The 21,355-nt window shown below is 37.2% G+C and overlaps 1 long non-coding RNA gene across 1 annotated transcript; it reads right to left on the bottom strand.

The window, feature by feature from the left end:
- Positions 1–10,163: 10,163 nt before the first annotated feature.
- On the bottom strand, positions 10,164–19,003 carry LOC103878376. Its single transcript, XR_638548.3, has 2 exons — positions 17,421–19,003; positions 10,164–14,706 (listed from the first exon to the last, which is right to left on the bottom strand). It is a non-coding gene; the product is annotated as an uncharacterized LOC103878376 (long non-coding RNA).
- Between the last annotated feature and the right edge of the window lie 2,352 nt (positions 19,004–21,355).

Raw genomic sequence — 21,355 nt, 5'->3', positions numbered from 1 at the left:
ACAGAGTCTTGCTTTGACACCCAGGCTGGAGTGCAGTGGTGCAATCTTGACTCACTGCAACTTCTGCCTCCTGGGTTCAAGCGATTCTCCTGCCTCAGCCTCCCGAGTAGCTGGGATTACAGGTGGGTGCCACCACGCCAGACTAATTTTCGTATTTTTAGTAGAGATGGGGTTTCACCATGTTGGTCAGGTTGGTCTCAAACTCCTGACCTCGTGATCTGCCCGCCTTGGCCTCCCAAAGTGCAAGGATTACAGGTGTGAGCCACTGTGCCCAGCCAACAATATTTTTTAAATGTCTTTCTTGTCTTGATGCCTTTGCTCATAGTACTACTTCTGCCTGGAGTGCCCTTGCCCAAATGTACATCAGGCAGATGATTATACATTTTCCAGAAATAAGCTTTTCCTGAACCACCCTCCCTTACCCTTTATTCCCCAAATCAGGCAGAATAGACCATTTTCCCTTGTGGTTTTCACTGTAGTCTGTACTTACCTCTATCAAAGAACCAGTGGCATTTCAAACATATATATTTTATTATTTGCCTTTTCTAAAATAGGACTACCTTATATACACCTGCTTATATACTATGCAGGCATAAAAAGGAATGAGATTATGTCCTTTGCAGGGACATGGATGGAGCTGGAAGCCATTATCCTCAGCAAACTGACAAAAGAATAGAAAACCAAACACCACATGTTCTAACTTATAAGTGGGAACTGAACAGTGAGAACACATGGACCCAGGGAGGGGAACAACACACACTGGGGCCTGTCACAGGGGTTGGGGATGGAGGAGAGAGAGCATCAGGATAAAGAGCTAATGCATGTGGGGCTTAATACCTAGGTGATAGGTTGATAGGTGCAGCAAATCACCATGGCACACGTTTACCTCTGTAACAAACCTACACGTCCTGCACCTGTATCCTGGAACTTAAAATAAAATAAGATTAAATTTAAAATAAATAAATAAAAAACCCAAGTATTGCTCTTATTCATCATGGAATCCTTGGTGACTAGTATGATGTCTGAGACTCAGTAGGTGCTTAACAATATTTGTTGAATGCCTGGATTAACGGACAAACGGGTGAAAAAGTGATAAATATAGTCACAGAAAAGTAAGTAGAAAAGATTTGCTGGAAATGTAGAAGCTATTTTAGATAAAGCCAAACATTTATGTTTAAACTGCAAAAATTCATAGTAAATTACTACAAAATAGACATGTCAATTTAATTAGTTGGTTAATTAAATATACTTAATTATTTGGCAAGGCTAATCTGTTCACCCTCTATTGAAGGACGAAAGAACTTCAGGCAGGGAGACAAAGTAAAAGTCTATTGTAATAGCTTGTGTCTGACGTGATAAGGGTCTATAAAAAGGTGGTGGAAGAAGAAAGCAAAAGCAAAATCTGGATGAAAAGTTATGAAGAATTATTTCATTGGATTTGGTAAAGAGAAGGTGGAATGCCATAAGAAATATTTACATCACAGTACAATTTGTTCTGAAATATGACATAGCTAAAGCTTCAGGCATTGTTCAAGGCCAAGGTCCTTATCAACATCTAGGGCCATTTTGTCTTTTAAGCCCTAAGGCACCATGCCATACATAGTTCCGTAAGTTTTTCATGGACCCATAAAAGTGTTTAAGACATTACAAACAAAAAAATAATCATTGACTCCAAAAAAACAGGAAAAGAAAATTGCAAAGTTGAAATGAACAAGTGTTTGATTCAACCTCCACGGAAATGTTTGAAACATTAAAAATATTTTATTGGCCACACAATATTGCAAGGGAGACAGCAACATTGAAATTAACAAGTGTTAAATTAAATGTCTCTGGATTATGACACTAGGGAAACTAGTTGAGGGCAACTCCACTCAGCCCATGTATATATTACATTTAATGTGGAATGAGAGCATTTTAATATGTGTAATAAAAGATAAGAAAGTCTCCAAAAGTGAGAGTTCATAGAGCCTATGAACTATCAAAACAACCTTGTCTACACTCCATGATGGTTCTTATCACAATGATCATTATCTCTGTACCTCACAGGTGGATTCTGAATGGTGGGTCGATGTCCATAGGAAATGGCTCCAATTGTCTATACTGTTTTCTAAGCATCTTAACCTGAACCCTAAATGAGAATGTAAAATGAAATACTGTATTCCTCGTTCTATTTTTTCAAAGTTTATATTGTGTTAATTTTAGAAAGCAAAGTTTAAAGTGTATGTTTCAGGCTGGGCACAGTGGCTCATGCCTGTAACCCCAGCACTCTAAGAGGCCGAGGTGGGCAGATCACTTGAGGTCAGGAGTTCAAGACCAGCCTGGCCAACATGGCGAAACCCTGTCTCTACTGAAAACACAAAAATTAGCCGGGAATGGTGGCATGTGCTTGTAGTCCCAGCTACTCGAGAGGCTGGGGCAGGAGAATCGATCGAACCTGGGAAGTGGAGGTTGCAGTGAGCCAAGCTCACGCCACTGCACTCCAGCCTGGGTGACAGAGGGAGACTCTGTCTCAAAAAAAAAAAAAAAAAAAAAAAAAAAGTATGTTTCAATGTAAACAAGCAAACAAATGCTATTGATGGTAAATAATCACATAGTAAATGTTTCTCAGTAATTGGCATTTTCAGCACAAGAGGATGAGCTGAATTTATCTACAAGTGCTTATGCAATGCATCCTTTGCTTTTACCCTGCCAAGAATGGGGAAACTGGATTTGGATACAATGGATGGGAGGTATACCTAGGCTGAGCTTAGTCACTGACTATCAGAATTGTCCATAAGATCAATAACTAAGAACATTAACCAGTTCTTTAAACTGTCTTGTTGTGTAGCATCCACAAATTGCTGCTCCTGTGCCATTTTGAAAAGCCTGTTCCTAGGGACTTTGTCTTAAACAATGCAAACAATCAATTTACAGAGCACTGATCTTGTTCAAGTCCAGTTGAATTCTCACTGTGACAGTGGCATGTATAGGTGGCATGAAGTGCCGGGAGCAGCAGTGTCTCATTGGCGAAGGCCTGGGTCCTACCTACGGAACCTCAGCAGGTGTGATTGTTACACTGGAGAACACCAAAGGTGACCTGCACTGTAATTCCACTGCAGTGAGCCTTTGTCTGTAGTAACTAAAGTCACTTCTGGAAATAGCTATTTATATACCATTTTTCAGATGAGTAAATTTTCTTTAAGCAATTGTACTGGCTGACTAGGGAAATGGAAGTTTAATTCAAAGAGAGAAAATAGGCTTTGCTTTCAAGGGGGTTTGACTCTGTAAAAAAATGTAATTTGTATTTTGAATCATTTAATTCTGGTTTTCTTTTCTAAGTTATCTGAACTAAGTTAATCTTAGGCATCAAATCGTTGGAAATACTCATTTGCTTGGTTTGTTTTATGCTGTCCCCACAAAAAGCTTACATTTTCCTAAAATACCTATTAATAGTTTGTCAGAAAGTCCATATATCCACAAACACCTGCCCTCTGCTTGATATTCACTCTTTTTCTCCCTCTTACAGATCAAACAATTAAGGCACAGTAATTTCCCCAGGGTCACACAGTTCTTGGGTGCTAAAGCTTTTAGTAGATGTTCTATTTTGTGGCTTCGGTCAAAGGATTTTTCCCAACTGGGTTTCAATGTACCCTTAGCTATTTTTTTTATTTCTTAATTCCAGTTCTGAAAAGGCCAAATAGAACTGTTCATGTTAACATTCAACAAAAACATCTGTTACAGGCAGTTACTGACTGACTAGTAATATTCATCTTCTCTGCCAGATCTAAATTGGACCTGGGAGAATTTCCACATTTGCTGGTAAACTATTAAAGGCTCCATATTGGGGCATTTTCCTGAGAGAAGAAATAGCTCACATATCTCTTCTTAATGCCTATGAAGAAAATTGCCCCCAGATGGTAGACTGTGACTTCTTATAGGAAGGAAAGGAGGATTTCACAAAAAGTGGAATGTCTCTTGCTTTGGCTAAGATGTCAGCTCATTTCCCACTGCCAAACTTAGCAACGATGTACACTTGTATCCACATATTCTGCCTCCCCTCGTTACAATGGACAGGCTGAATCCACTCACATCTAATGTCAGCCATTCCACTTGTGTGCAGAATCCCTTTCTTATTCCCCAGCTCTCCTTCTGTAGCTATTCCTTTTCCCCTGCACTATCAAATTTTTTATCTCTACTGGACCCTTCATATTAGCATACATAGAGCTTATCTCTCCCATTTAAAAACAAACTTTTATTTCATATCCTCTCCAGTCATGTCTTATTTTTCTGCTCCCTTCTTTTGTGAAATTCCTTCCAAAAGGTCATCTGTGCTTCCTGTTTTCTTCACCTTTTATTCTCTTCTCAGCCCACACAAATTAGATTGCCATCATGACAGCTCTGCTGAAACCAGTCTTAACAAGGTCGCCAAAGCCTAAGGTGACCATATGTTCTTGTTTGCCCACGACAGTCCCAGCTTACACCTATTGTCTTGGCAAAATTATTAATAACTTTTCTCTTACTCTTAAAAAACCATGGGTTGGAGTATAAATTACGTGGATAATAAATCATCCAACCAATGACCTCCATCTTGCAAATCAGACTGTCACTTCTCTGTACTTCTCTTTCTTAATCTCCCTGAAGTCCTTGTGGACCTTTAAATGTTGGCATACTGCCAGGCTTCCAACTCAGCTCTCTTCTCTCCTCTCCTCTCTTGTCTACCACACTCTCTCTGTAAGTTATCGCACCCAGTCCTGTGGCTTTGGGCACCATCTGTATTCTAATAATTCATGAATTTGTGCCTTCGTCTATGATCTCTTCTCTAAACTCCAGACTTATTCTGCCTATTGGAGAGTTCCACTTGTATATCTAACAGGGATCTAAACTTTAACACGTCTAAAACAGAACTTTTATTTTCCCTCCATCCTTTACTTTTTCTTCCCTAGTGCCCCCATTCTCAGTTGCTAGTTCAAATACTACGTGTCATCCTGTTAGTTCTCACTTTTCTTCACAACCCATATCCAATCTTAAGCAACTTTAATTGACTGCCTCAAAACCTATCATCTACCTGACTACTCTCCATCTCTCCTTGCATCCCTACAGTCCTGGTCACCCTCCATCCTTACTAGGAGTACCAGTGGTCTTCCTGTGTCTATTCCTGTTCCTCCACAGAGCAGCCAGAGTAATACTTTCCAATTGTGTATCAGATTATGTTACTCTTCAGATCACACCCTCCAGAGACATCCCATAGGGCAATGAGGATAAAATCTAGACTTCCTCCCGTCACTTGGAAGGCCCTGTTTTCCTCCATGTCTTTGATCTAATTTCTAATCATTCTCTCCTTGCTCTCTCTGCTCTGTCCATGCACATGGCCTTTGTGCTGCAACTCAAACATACCAAGCTTCTTCCTGTCTTGGAACCTTTGACCTTGAGGTCCCCTCCACCTGGAAAACTCTTCTCTGGGCCCCCTAATGGCTTTGCTGTATCACTTCCTTCAGTTCTGACTCCCCAGTTATTATAGCACCCCCATCACTCTCAACTCTTTTACAAGGCTTCATTTTTCCCTCTAGCACTTATGATTCCTCCAAATTGTACTGCCTTTTTATATGCTTATTTTCTATCCTCCCTATCATAATGTAAGAACAAGGAATAGAACAAGGGGTTCTATCTGTGTTATTCATCCCAATATTCAGAGTGTCTAGTTTACTATGACCATATATTAGATGTTCAACCAATATTTTCTGAAGGAATGAGTCACCCAGTTTTCAACTGAGTGAATTTTGAACGGTCTTCACTTCATCAAGTATCTGCTCCCTTTGGAATTTGTGGACTATTTTGTTTCATTGTCTGCATTTTTTAGATCTGTCTAGTTGAATGATACTCCCACAGTCTGTAAACTCCCAGAAGGCAATGACTGAAGGAGCCAATTAATCTAATTTAGCCTCCAAAGAGCTGCACATCAGGGTGCCTGACTTTTTCGTGTCCGTTTTAGACAGGCAAACATATCCATGTGACTATAAAGACAGTAGTGAAGGTCTCATATCTCAACAGCTCTAGACTCTCTTCCCTGCTAGTTTCTTGTTCAATCTCCACATAAATCTGAATTGGGTTTCACATCTGATTCTTTAGGTGAGGGTTGGAGTCAAAGATAGAGTGAGAAATACACATCTACTCCCCCAACTCCCAAGAGAGATGAAAACATACTGAAACTGTCAGAAGAAGAATAGTCAAGAGTATATATTAAATCATTTATGTATGTCACATGTGGAAAAATAAAAATAACTATCTTAAACCAATAGAGATAGCTATCATAACTACATCTAAGCAATCACTATCTCCTCATCTTCAATTTTTGTCACGGGAACCTGTCTCCTTGAAGGCTAGATGCTCAGTTCTCCCAAATGAACACTTAATTCTCCCATGTACCTTGCTCTAGATCACCTCTCTTAGTGGTTTATGGCAGTGTGCTCTCTTCCTGAAAGCCTAAGGCCAAGCAGTGACCCTTTTGCTGGCACTGAAGCTGGGACAAATGAAGGCCTTTGCGGATTGTGCAGAGTCATCTGGGCACATGCAGAGTTTTCACGTGCTTCATAATATGGTAAATATTGCAAGTCAACAGCTATCTAGATTGCAATATAAATAGGTTGATGATGACAAAATGTTTTAGTATGAAGACATCAGTTTAACTGAAGAAGTCATAGCTATCAGGCCTCACCATGACTAGGATGAAAGATCCTTCAAGACTGCCTGCCACTTCTTCCCTGATTCTATGTTCCCCTAAGGAACCTTCTGGCTACTAATTTGGCTTCCCAAGTATTCTGAAACCAGAAAGGAAGTGTGACTGTCCCCCAACGTAAGTTAATAATTGGTCATATGATCTTTGCTTTTAAAATATTTATTCCTTTTAACACAGTAATTTTATTTCCTATGACACTAATAATACGGTAAAAAAAAACAATTTGCATAAAAATGTTTATAACAGCATCATTTATAATGGCAAAATTTTTGGAATAACAAATGTTATATATCTAAGAGTGGTTTAGTAAAACACTTGACTCATTCTTATATATGCTGTCATTAAAAACATATTTTAATGTCTACATAATGACATAGAAAAATGCTCACAACATAACATTGTGAGAAAAAAATAAAACTGTTTAATATGATTCAAAATTTATAAATGTTGTATGTGTGTAGGGGGTGTAAAATACTAGAAATATACCAAAATATTAATAATGCTTGCCTCAAATGATTATTTTAAAGACTGTTCTTACTCTACTTTATATTTTTCTTCTATCTTATATTTTTTGTAATTTCTAAATTTTGCATAAGTATATAATACTTTTTAAATCAGAAAACTATGCATAAATTTACATCTACTTAAATAGTATTTTAGTCAAAAATGATTTCCTTTCAGAGACATGCCACTTTTTTAATACATTTTCCCCCATCAGAAAAGTACATTTACTTTACAGAGGTCACTAAACTCTAAGATAGTTATAAAAATCATTAAGGATGGACTCCCTAAGATTATGCAGTTTTAAAATGTTTTTTAAGTGAAGGCATAAATAGCATAGTTCAGGGAACTATAAGAATTTTCATTGTTAAGTATGATCACAGTGATGAAATAATACAATTAAAATTCTTATTCCAAATCTAATGCCCAGATGCCTATAACTCATCAGGTGCTTGAGGAGTTAATTTCCAGAAAAATGAGTAAGTAGCATGAATTGTGACATATCTATTCTCCTACCCCTCCCCCCATCTCTGAAAATATCCAGAATTTGCTTTAAAAGCTATGCAAAAATGGTAACACCCCATACAGATAAAAAAGATCAAGGGAGGGAATGAAAGATGAAGCAGCAGATGAGATAATAGACAAGATAATTACAGAGCTTTAAAAGCCTTGGATTTATTTTTAAGATGTAAGAGCTCTATTTAGAAAAGCCCATAGCTAACTTTATGTGAATCTTGAATGAATTGTTCTGAAACATGTGAATAGTAATAAAATGAAGGAAAGAAGAGAATTCACTTTGTTTTCTGTGCAATGACGATCCTGACTGTCCCCATGGTTAACGTGGCCTGGTGATGTTCTGTCCTTTACATGAAATGTTAATGCCACTGACTTCCCCATGGGTAGATCAGGGCTTGAGGTTTTGTAGGATAAGCTATTTCCCTCTCTCTGACTTTTCACCGTGGCCCACAAAATAAAATTGCTGTGGTTTTAAAAGAATTAAGAAGCATCTTTCTGCCTCTCTCTTGCTTCCCAATAAAGGAATAGTAACATCTCAGTTGTGAGGTCAAGAACAAATGAAACCTTTTCTGTGCTTTCATTTTTAAGCTGTTCTGTTCTCATATGGTACTTGCCCTTTTCTCTGGAATTTGGCCATTAAACACATATAGCATTCTCTCCATGCATAGACCATTCTCCGCCATGCTCTGGCCTAGCGCTCTAGGCCAGAGGTCTTCTGTTTGCACTGCTTTGTATTGGATGGGTAAATAGTTACCCATGGCCTAGATGCAAGGTCTAGTGAATATGTAAAAGCTGATCTTTTGGCCTCTATCTGACTCAGTTGTCTGTTTTTAGGTGGTTCCAAATTAGGAGAGAGAAAAGAGTTTGACTACTACTTACTTCAGAAAGCCCAAAAAGGCTGCATTTCCTTGAGTGGTCTTCAACTTATACTGATATGTCCACATTAGTTCAGGATGGATCTCTCACTTAGGCAACAAGATAAGGCTATATATTGCCAGTATTGCCAATCAAGTGAAAGGTTGAGGTTTAGGCCACAAAATGTATTCTAATTGGTACAATTTATAGGTATAATTTATCTGACTGTAGGGTTCTAGAAAACAAAATCTCAGCATTATTGGGAAGGATAGATTGTCTATTGATGACTTCAGGATTAGAGGAAGCACTGTGGCTTCTTGAAGAAGAGAATGAGTTAGGAATTTATTTTGAAAAAAAAATCATTTATAAGAAATTTTAATCTGTCGCAATCTAGAGTCCAAATCTGAGTGGCAATGTTAGGCATTTTCAGCAGGAGACTAATTTAGAACCATATTGAGTGTGTGGAGATGTAGTTCCTTAAGTGTAGGTAAACAATTTACCTTTAAAACTAAGCAGAGTGTATTATGTCACTCTTGGTCCTTCAGGACATAGCTGCTAAGACACACGTAAACAAGCAAAGGTTTTATTGGCAGAACCGTCTGTGTGAGAGAAAATGGGAGACCATATGCAAGTGTGGCACTGAGTGTAGGGGAAAGAAAAAGGACAGGTTGAGTAGAAACATCTAGGTAGCAAGACTGTCAGGGAGTCCTATATCTCCCAGGAATGGGCCTGCCTCAGTATCCCTGCCCCATGAAGCCAATGGCTGGAATAACCCTGGGAAGTGTGTCCAGGCACAACTCACAGGTGTGGGGTTGAATTTCAGAATGTCCCAGCTGGGACCCTTTGTCAAATAGCTCCCTGTCATTGGGGCCTGCAAAGCACATTACCAAGGCCACCTGACCCAGGATTTAGTAACCAAGAGAAACAAAGCTAGATTGTTTTCAAAGCTGTATTTCCACTGTAATTTGCTAACAGTACTCCACCAGTGGAATGTTTACTTACCTAGGAAGCAACTGATTGAGAAATTCACCATTTTTAGTATGTCATGTACATAACTGAGAAACAGTCAAAGGAAAATAATTTGCTAATGAACAAGACAAGCTCAAGGGGTATTCAGAATTTGCCAAGAATCATTCATTAGTGCCCCCACAGGTAAAGTGCGGCATACAGTATTCCATACTGTTTTTTTTTTAACAAGGACAGTGTTTGCTCTGAATACTAGGTCCCTATTACCTGCTAAATTTCTGAATTCCCAATATGTGGTGTGTGTGTGTGTGTGTGTGTGTGTGAGAGAGAGAGAGAGAGAGAGAGAGAGAGAGAGAGAGAGAGAGAGATAGAGAAATGTGTGGCGTAAGACAACTGAGGAGAGAAGCAGAGAGATTTGAGATCCCTAAAGCTCAAACACATGTCAGTGTTCAGTCAATAGCTAGCTGGCACATGTGGAGCTAAATGTAAACGTATGTTTTTGGTTTAAAAAACCTTGTCCTGACTGCAAGAGGAAGAGAGGGGTCTTAAAGTTTGCTTTTAACCATCCTGAATTTATAATAGGGTGGTCATACGAAGCAAAACATAATAAAATACATTTATCGGAAACACATTTATGTTTGTACCAGAAGAATAGGGTCATAATAATCTATCTAAAAGTTTTATGGGAGATTATTTAGGCATTTATTTTTCAAAGCTTTTGCATATTTCACATAAGCCTGTGTAATGTAATTTTTATAATGGTTCCTCAGATAAATCATTTTTACTATCACCAAGATCTTTTTTCATCTGAGTGAATGAGGATGAGGTGATGTTTCTTTGTTGTAAAGTTGAGGATCTGAAATGGTTTATAGGGCACGTCATCATCAAATCTCTTGATTTTGCCATGCAATAGGATGGGGCACAAGTGTTCTATAAAATAGGTATGCTGTCTACCTAGTCCTGTCCACATAGAGTCACTTTCTGATCACCAAGGTAATCCAAGAGTAGAATATTTCGTCTTCAGAACTTTTCACCCTCATTTAATAGCTGTTTCTCAGTTGTGTGCCAACATTATGCCCTTCACTTCACTTGATGAAAAATATTTAGAAGTGGCTGTGTGAAACATACTGTTTCATATTGCAGGGATATTATTGAGGCCATTGTCTATTATATTAAAATATCCCCTCCTTGGAGAAATTTTTTCCATCTCAATTCTTGGAAATATTGTGTTTTCCCAGCATACCTGATAAATGCTTCCTTCCAGGCACTTTGAGTCTTGATTCTGATCATGCTTTTCTCTTCACGTTGGCCAGTGGGAGTCTCAGAGGCAAACTCACAACTCAGCTTTAATCATTGTGCAGACATCTTAGCGCACATGTCTGTGTCTAAAATTTACCCATATTCTACTCTAGAAGAGTTGTTATTTTACCTTAATGTGTTTGTTTGCAGTCCATAGCAATTAGCTTTTGGAAAAAATATATGGTGTAAGTAAAACAAATGTAAATTTTCTGGAGTTTTACAGTAAATGTAAAACCAAATCTAATTCATTTCAGATCCACAAGAGACTTTCTTCTTTTTCTCATGATCTCTAGGACTGAAAATGACACTGTACCTCATCTCCTAGAAGAAGGCAGCTAATCAGCAACACAGCATCTTGTGAGGGATCACAACTCTGTTTTACTGAAGTGAACTGATTTTGACAATAGATATACTGACACATTCCATGAGTGCATGCTCGTGTATGTGTGCGTGTGTGTGTATGTGTGTGTGTGTGTGTGTGAATAACAGAAGATTTTGAGATCTACCAGGAGATAAACAAAGAAAATGGTGACATTTCACCTGGCTTCCCTCTCCTGCCTCTCCCTCCATAATTTTTTGGTCTTCCAGAGCTGAGTCATATTGACAAGTTCAATTCTTTCTAAAAGCACATCTCTCACCCTTGCATTGCCACTGACTCACGTACCTGAACTCTTTCTTTTATATGGAACATACTTTTACTTTTGAACTCTAACTCATTCCTTCATTGCCCTTCCCAGCTTGGTTTTCTTCCTAGTTTTCTTCTGTTCTTCACAGCCTTCAACAGTGAGCAAAGTAACATCTGATGCTCTTGTTACACAGCTTTTTTTTTTTAGAGGCCATTACAAACTTACAGAGATAAAAATAACAATATGAAGGATGTATTGTGCAAATCTTTTTAAAAGCCTACAAAACAGCAGAAAGAAATCAATTAGAATTGCCATGGCAACTACCAACAATTTTATATGCAAGAACGAAATAAAATAAGAAAAGTAACAAAATAGAAAATGCATAAACCAATTCAAATACCATGAAGTGTTTATGAAGTAAACACTGTAGAGTGAAGCTGCATGAAAATAGATTTCATTAAGGTAAATGAAACATAGTTTAACTCTTTATTACAAGTGAGTGAGGTATATATTATGAAATAAACTATTATTGATGAACTCTTAATGATATAGTTTTTTAGTTAAAATAATTTTTGGAAAACAAGTTTACAGATCGGAAGAGTAAATTAAAATGTATAAAGTGTAATTAAGAATAATATTTTTTCTAAGCATTTATTTCTTTACTTCTAAGAATACTTAAAGCTCATATATTAAATTTGATAGCTAGAGGTAAATTAAAGAAGTAGGACAGGATATGTAACTAAAATACCTGATGGAAATTAGAAAAGAACAGAATTCTAGGACATGCTCTGGATTTCTGTTCTCACCTTCTAGAGTTAAGGTATAGACTTTCTCATCCTAAATTAGTGATTCTCTATCCTGCCTGCACATAAAAATCACCTGGCTTATCCAGATCTATGTATCCCAATATTACAATGTCTGGAACCCATACCAAATCTATTACATTAGGATGTCTGCAGGTGTAATCTGGTCATTTGCATTTTTAAGGCTTTCACATGATTATATTTGCAGCCAGTGTTGGGAACCAGGGCTGAATCCATCCCTTAGCCTGCTTGCACTCTTACCTACCTACAGTATTATCAGGAAATTCAGTATCTCCCTGTTTGGATTCCTTTGTGTGGTAGGCAGAATAGAGGCCCTCCCAGTAGATGTGTTTCCTAATCCCTGGAACCTGTGAATGTTAGGTTTCATGGCAAAGGTGAATTAAGGTTGCACATGGCTTTAAGGTTGGTAACCAGCTGACCTAAAAATGGGAGAAATATCCAAGTGAGCTCAATATAATCACAAGGGTTCTTATGAGTGGAAGAGAGAGGCAGAAGAAAAAGAACTGGAGAGGCAGCAGTGTAAGAAGGACTCAGCCTCACTGCTGAAGGAAGGGATTGTGAGCCAAAATATGTGGGCAGTCCTCAGTTGCTGGAAAGGGAAAGAAACAGATTCGCCTCTAGAGTCTCCAGAGGGATGTGGCCCTAACTACACCTCTATTTTTGCCCTGTGAGACCCAGTTCAATCTTCAAACCTACAGAACTGTAAGATAATAAATTTGTATTGTTTTAAGCCACTAAGTTTGTGGTAATCAAAGCAGCAAGAGAAAACAGATATACCTTGTCTCCATAAATTATCCCCCAAATCCTGGGTCTTATGTAGTCCAAAAACATCAGTACAACTTAAACATCTAAGATGTTTTTCACGCTCCTCCCATGTTGCTACTGTGAATATGCCCTTTGCGGTCCCATGGAAGATTCTTGGTCACTCTGAAATACTGCCTCACTATCCAGATTCCCATTCAGGCCTCTGCAGTCCTTTCAGAGATATAGCTCCTTCCATTTTAATCTCAGCCAAAAGTTCCCTACAGTTTTTCTTTCTCAGATTTTCCAGCGGCCTCTCTTCCTTTCAGGAATCTAGTCACGATTTATGTAACTTTCACTTTTCTAATCTAAAATATAAGCTGCCTGATGATACCTCCTTTTCAGGGTGAAAGACAACTTGTTTCAAGAGGCAGCTTCTATGTCACCTGTCCTCCGTAATCGCTAGGTACACTGGCTTCCATCTTACCATTACCGTGTCCTGCACCTACATCTGGAAGTAGAGTTCACTTCAATGGTGCCAGGACTTCTTCTTCTCCCTTCTTCCCAAATATGAGTTCCAAAGTTGGTTATCTGGCATGTCCCTTCTCATATAGAGTCAAAAACACAAATCAGTTCATCTCTAGGAGAGCATTCTATTATATGTGATCTCCCACTCTAACCTGAGAATCACATAGGCTCACAATTAATGTGAGGAAACCACAGTTAAACTGTTCTTATTTTTCACAGGATCTTTTGGATCCTAAACTGTGTTTATATGTCTGCCAGCCTGGGATGAGCTAGAGAGGTAGTGGAAGGACTATCGAAACTTAAGAAAGACATCACCACCATTGAAGACATTACTCAGAAAATAACACTGATGATTCCACGGTGACATTGTGGCATCCTGTGTACATTGGTAATCTCACCTTTCACCTAGTCACTGCACTGGAGTTCATCTCCATCCACATGACCATTCAAAACTTTATGAGGAAACACTTGATATTCACTGTTAATGGCGATGTGCAAGACTGTACCTGAAATTTAATTCTTCTTACCACTTTGCTTTCCTCTGGAGAGAAAGCACCAGATGTACCTCTAATTCTGTCCTAACACAGGGATAGCTGTGTGTTCAAGCATAATGATGCTATTTTACAGTTGCCCCTACCTTGAAATAAAACATAATCAGTAAGGAATTCTTGAAAGCCGGTAAGTGGAAATAGCAGAGTAGACGTATTGATATAGTATATGAGGAGCACCTGGTAGAAGGGCAGTGGGGTGGGAGGGGGGAATGGGAAAGAGGGAGAGAGCAAAATTATGAGCGAGACGGATTGAGTGCAAACTGGTGAAAGCATGAAATTTATGTTTATTATTTTTTTCCTTTTAAGTTCCAGAATCAGGGATTTTGTTGTGGGTGGAAACTGTACTGGGTTATGATATGTAAATTATATTTCAATAGAGCAGTTAATTTTTCAAAAGGCACTGGGTACCTGTTTCAGCTTTAGATCCAGTGTTTCCTGTAGGTTGAGAGGTGTCCTGGAATCCCAATCCAATTTCAGGAGAAAGAGGTAGCTTAATGAGACTGGAGGAGTGGATGCATTCTGTTCTTTACTCCTGTCACTTCAGCCAAGTGATATGCACTACTGTTTAATTTAATCCATTCTGTCTCCTAGAACAGGCAAAGCTTATTTAATGCCATGCAAAGTGTTTACCAATGCAGGAATCAGCTCCAAAAGTGAATATTTTAAAGTCCCTAATGGGCCCTGCTTAGAACTAAAGGTTACAAAGGAAAGCATTTTATTTTGATTTTCTCTTCAATATTGAGGGGGCTAATAAAGGTAAATGTTGTGATGCAAATAAATTAGAATCCTGAGTGTCTTTGTAAAGCCAACAGAAAACATGGAATCCTTGTGGGGAAAATTACACAAGTAGGTTATGAGCTCTGGAGTACTCTAAATGAATAAATAGTGTGCTGGGGAGACTGTATACACATAATACATGTCGGGAAGTTCACATATGTTCTGTATAATGATTGGTAAATATATAAGACTCTAACAACAACAACAACAGCAACAACAATTCAAAGAAAAACATATATACATGCCTTCCTAAAGTTAGCAGATTAAAAACATAAGATCTAATTGTTCTTTTTTTTTTTTTTCTTTTGTGTGGTTTTTATGTTGACATCAGGAAAATACATTGCAGTGATTTTGGTGCTACGCAGGCCTCAGTTTGGGGGCCAGCTCTACCACAAACCAGCTTTTTGAACTTTTTGACCCTGGGTAAGTTATTTTATCTCTCTAAATCCCTGTTTTCTTGTAAGCTTAAAAGTGTGAATTAAAAAATACCATGAGTAGTTATTGGTAAGAAATAATATAGGCAATAAAAGTACGAATAAAAAAATACAATGATTAGTTATTAGGAAGAAATAATGTATGCAAAGTACCTTGTATATAATTTGTGCTTATTAAATGTCAGTCTCCTCCCTTCCCTTTAATAAGCCTGTTGTGCCTAATAACAACTGGAAATCAGTCTTTGGTAAAAATATGAAAGGAACAGAGAGGAATGAAAGAATTTGAATGGGCCAGAAATGTAAAAGATGGTAAAATTTCCTTAAATTGTGGGGCAATTATAAATTGATTTTTCTCAATATCCTTCCATTGTAGCTAATAAACTCCTTTTCATATTTGTATTTAGAGATACAGAATATCCCAGAAAAGAAAACAGGACGAAATTAAGTGCATTTAAGACCGTCTTGAGAAGGCTTGTCATTCAGAAAAGCAAAATAAGTAAAACCCTAAAGCAGTGATGTTTGAAGTGTGGAACATAAAATCAATATAATGGTCTCAAACAGCGTTTTAAAAAGTTAAATAGAGTAGAATGGAACATTTCAGAGTGCATCAAATCGAATAAGGGTAAGCTTTATTCCATGAAACTATTATTTCAGATACACACACATACCATGCATGTGTGTGTATCAGGTCACAATGTAAAAGTTATTTCTTACTGTGGGTTGTAAGGAAAAAAAAATATTTAAAAGCCACTGTTCAAAAGGGAAAGAAATAGCTATGTTCGTTTTCAATAAATTAGAATCTCTCTTGGCCTTGTTCAAAGACATGGTGTCATTGCTTTTAGGGGATGTAGACTTCTATCTCAAGATTCTTGTCCTTGAGTCATCTCCAAACGATTCACATTATTTCAGATCATGATGTACTTTTGTCAATATTTCCACATATTTCATCAGGAAAATATATACGAAATATTATCAAGTTGAAGTAAGAAAAAATGTAAAAGGATATTTTTATTTTCTTCAGATTCCTGATAGCTACTCCGAAAGATAGTAACAAAAAAATATTATGAGACAGGAAATACCAGATAAACTCACTCTGCTTTTTTCTAAAGAATGTTTTCTGCCGGGCGCAGTGGCTCACACCTGTAATTCCAGCATTTTGGGAGACTGAGCCGGGTGGATCATGAGGTCAGTTCAAGACCAGCCTGGTCAAGATGGTGAAACCCCATCTGTACTAAAAATACAAAAATTAGCCAGATGTGGTGCACCTGTAATCACAGCTACTCTGGAGGCTGAGGGAGAGAACTGTTTGAACCCAAGAGGTGGAGGTTTGCAGTGAGCCGAGATCGCGCCACTGCACTCCAGCATGGGAGACAGAGTAAGACTCTGTCTCAAAAAAAAAGAAAAAAGAAATTTTTCTAAGTCATCCAATAGCTGTAGATCAATGAAAGCATTTAAGTGCATAGATAGATGTAAGATATTGGCAAAGGAATTGACTCAGAAAGAGACTGGTCTTGGTTAAAAAAGAAAACAAAACAATTGGGCTATATAGGAGCTAATGCCTAATTAACTCCTACTCTGGGCCTAACATTCCATCAAGTGCTGTAACATAATTATTTTATTTAGTCCTTAAGCAAAGGCAGGTAGTATATATTCCCATTTTACAGGTGAGAAAAATGAGCCTCTGATTGGTTACTACCCCAAGACACCCACAATCCTAAACCACATCTGTCTGCATAATTCCAAGGCGAGATGTATCTGCCCCACTTTTTGTCGAAGCACCTGTCCTTCAGGTCCTGCTCCTTGCCCCTTTTCCTGCCCTTTTGCCCCATGGAAACCATTCCTTCACTCCTGTTAGTGCTTCATGCTTTCTTCCCATCAGACCTTATTTTCCATATTAAGTTATTTATGTCAAAATGCACACAATGACATTGCTTTGCCTCACATTTATAAAAGGAATCAAACCTTTGGCTACAGAGACTCCTCCAAGATGGAATTTCAAACATCAGGGAAAAGGTCTAGGAAATTTTAGGGATGGGAGGTGGGGGAAGAAGAAAGGGAAAGGAATATATTATGATGCTCTTATATCTTACCAATGCAATGTTGTTCATCGCATAACAACTTCTAATCCCTCTTCAGGACCCCCATGACTCTCCTGTGTGCTTTGCATTCCATATCTGTTCAAGTCCAGTCTGCTTTGCTTACATGCTGAGGTTTTTCTTGTTTAAAACGGAAACAAATTACAGTTAAGTAGGCCACTAAAATGTTTTTTAAACTATCAATTTGGCAGACACCTCATTTTCTTCTGCCTCTGTAATTCCATTCTGTACACCAATGAATGCACACACGAAAAGTGACTGGCAGACAGAATTTAGAATCCATGAAAAGAAGTAACCATTGTCTCCCTTCTACCAGAGCTCAGGTTCTTTATTGTAAAGTTGATGTTTGGTCCTTAGATTTTCAGGCCACAGAAGCCCAGTTCTACCCACAAATAAAGGTACTAGGGCCCTCCTTCTTCACTTCACCAGATGTCAGGATTCTCTTTTGGTCTTAGTGGTTCTGGTTGCTCCTTAAAGGTAGCCACATGGTAAGTAATTATTAAAGATGGTTGGATGAGACAGGCATTGAGTGCAGACTGGGCAAATTCCCACACAATTAAAGTCATGTTGGTATCAGCACAGGCATCTGGGTGTAGGTTTATAACATTTCCACTAATGCAAAGTCATGAGGACAATCTCCTATATTATTATCTGGAAACAATGTTGTCTTGCCTTTGACATTTAGGTCTATAATTTGTCTATAATAATTAACTTACTTATGTTGTAAGGAAGAGGTAAAATTTTATTCTTTTTTTCCATTGAATATCTCTTTGATCCAGTTCCTTCTATTGAAAAGACTATCTTTTCCCTTCCTTCCTACATTGCCTCTTTTATCCAAATTCAAGTGTCCAAATATATGTGTGTCTGTTCATTGACTCCCTCTGTCCTGCCCTCAGTCTGTTTGTCTAGACTTATGCCAATGCCATACTCATTGGATATCATGTAGAATGAGTCCCCTGACTTTGTTATGCATCTTTAAGAAAATCTTGGCCATTTTTAGCCTTTTATATTTAAAAATAAAATTTTAGAATCAGCTTATCTAGTTCTATTAACCAATCTGTTGAGATTTTCACTGAGATTCCATTGAATCTATATATAAATTTTGAAAGAATTATAATTTGAATAATTACATTTTCAGTTTCCAATATATATGTTCATAAGATACCTCTCCAGTTACCCAATATATAGTTTTTTTTATCCCTCACCCCTCTCCCAACCTTCACCCCCAAGGCCTCAAAGTCCATTGCATCATTCTTATGCCTTTGTGTTCTCTTAACTTAGTTCCCATTTATAAGTGAGAACATACCATCTTTGTTTTCCATTCCTGAGTTACTTCACTTATGATAATAGCCTCCAACTCTACCCAAGTTGCTGCAAAAGACATTTTATTCCTTTTTATTGCTGAGTAGTATTCCATGGTGTATATATACCACATTTTCTTTACCCACTCATTAGTTGATGGGCACTTATCCAATCCTTTATTTTCTTTGTTGCTTTGCTACACCAGCAAGTTATGTTAAAAAGCATAATGTTGAAAAGAGAGTATGTTTGCCCTCTTGTTGATCATAGAGGACACACTTTCAATTGTTTATTCTAAGGATGTTATAAGGATTTCTTTTCTTTCTGCTTCTTTTTTTTTTTTTTTTTACAAATTTTTATTATGAATAGTAACCAATCAGAGGCTCATTTAAATTTGATGATATTGTACCTTATATTCCCGGGAAGATATAACCTGGTCATAATGCTTTCTTATATTTTATTTAAAACTTTTACATCTATATTCATGAATGAAAGTGACTGGTAGCTTTTCCTTCTGTTATTGCATTTGTTAGCATTTCTTATCAAGATTATGCTAGTCTTACAAAGTGATTTTAGGACTGCACCCCGTTTTTTAAAGTTTTTAAACCTGTAATAATTTCTTCCTTAAAGGTGATAGAACTTACCATTGAAACCATCTGGGTGGGTTTAGAGTTCTATTTGTGGAGAGGATTTCAATCATCGAGTCAATTTTATGGGCCTGTTCACAGTCTCCATTTCTTAAATAAGTTAATTTGCCTAAGAATTTCTCCATTTCATCTAAATGTTTAAATTTGTTGACATAAATTCACTCATCGCATCCTCTTTTCATGTCTTTTTAATATCTGTAGAATCTGTAGCAATATCTGTTTTTTCATTCTTGATATTGATTAATGGGCCTTCTTTCTCCTTTTCTGGATCAATTCTGCTAAGGCTTTATCTCTTCTATCAACTTTTCCAAGGAACTAACTTTTGGCTTTGTTGATCCTCTCTATTGTATGTTTATTTAAATTTTTTAATGTCTGCCCAAATCATTATTCATTTTTATTTCTAATTTCTCTGGGTTTGGTTTGCTGTTCTTTAATAATATCTCTACAAGGATGCTTAGATCATTGATTTTTTTTTAGCCTTTCTTCTCTCTAACATAATTAAGTACAGTACTGCATTAGCTGCTGTCCACAAGCTTTGATTTGTTGTATTTTTATCACCATTTAGTTCAAATTATTTCTAATCTCCATTGTGATTTATTTTACCCATTAGTTATTTAGAAGTAAATTTCTTCATTTCTAGATTAATTTGTATTAATATCTAGTATAACTTCATTGGATTAGAAAACATATTCTACTGAGAACTTTGTGACTGTGCAAGCTTGAAAAGAGTAAGTTTTCTGCAGCTGTCTCTATTAGGTCAATTTTGTTAATCATGTTATTTAAATCTTGTATGTTCCTTCTTTTTTGTTTTATTTTTCTATAAATTACTCAGTCATAATAAAAATATCTCACTATGATTGTGGATTTGTCTATTTTTCATTTAATTATGTCAATGTTTCCCTCACATATTTTGAGGCCCTGTTATTAGGTGTGTGAAAATTTTAAACTGTTATTTCCTCATGGTAAATAGGACATTTTATCGTTATGTAGAGATGCATATCTATAGAGCTTATTATACTATATTTATTATATAAAAAGAGTGTATTAGTATAGCTATAGCTGATTTCTTTGGATTGGTGTTTAAAGGATTATTTTTTTCTTTTTACTCTCAAATTTTCTATATCCTTATATTTTAGATAAGTTTTTATAAACAGTACATAATTGTGTTTTCTTTTGTTTTCAATCCAATTTGCACTTTTTGCTTTCAAATTGAGTTTTTGATCCTTTTATATTCAATGTAATTACCGATACATTTGAGTTAAATTTATCATCTTATTTTGTGCTACTTATTCCAGTTGTTCTATTTGGATTTTTTTATCATTCCAATTTTTGTCTGTACTATCTTCACAGTTGTAATTTTTCAATTTTTAAAGTAATTTAACTGCAAGTAATAACATTTTTTTTGTTTGTTTGTTTGTTTGTTTGGTTTTTTTTTTGTTTTTTTTTGTTTTTGCCATATCAAACTTCGGTGTTAATTGAAAACCCTTCCATTGCTCGCTGGCTTCCTTTGTTACTATTGAGAAGTCAGTTCTTAGTCTAACTGTTCTTCCTTTGAAAGTAACTTGCTTCTTTTCTGATGCTTTAAGATTTTTGTCTCTGTCTATTGTTGTCTGAAGTTTTACTACAATGTCTGGGCGTGAGTTTCTTTTTTTTTTTTTTCAAGACGAAGTCTCGCTCCGTCGCCCAGTGGCTGGATCTCAGCTCACTGCAAGCTCTGCCTCCCGGGTTTACGCCCTTCTCCTGACTCAGCCTCCAGAATAGCTGGGACTACAGGCGCCGGCCACCTCGCCCGGCTAGTTTTTTGTATTTTTTAGTAGAGACGGGGTTTCACCCTGTTAGCCAGGATGGTCTCGATCCTCCCGTCTCGGCCTCCCAAAGTGCTGGGATTACAGGCTTGAGCCACCGCGCCCGGCCTGGGCGTGGGTTTCTTATAATTTATTTTGCTTAGGATATATGGAGATTCTTAAAGTTGTGGATTGATAT

The sequence above is a fragment of the Papio anubis genome, chromosome 13 (genome assembly GCF_008728515.1).
Source record: "Papio anubis isolate 15944 chromosome 13, Panubis1.0, whole genome shotgun sequence".
NCBI lineage: Eukaryota > Metazoa > Chordata > Mammalia > Primates > Cercopithecidae > Papio > Papio anubis.
Note: the sequence above shows the minus strand (reverse complement) of the source record. Positions and strands in the feature narration are given on the sequence as shown.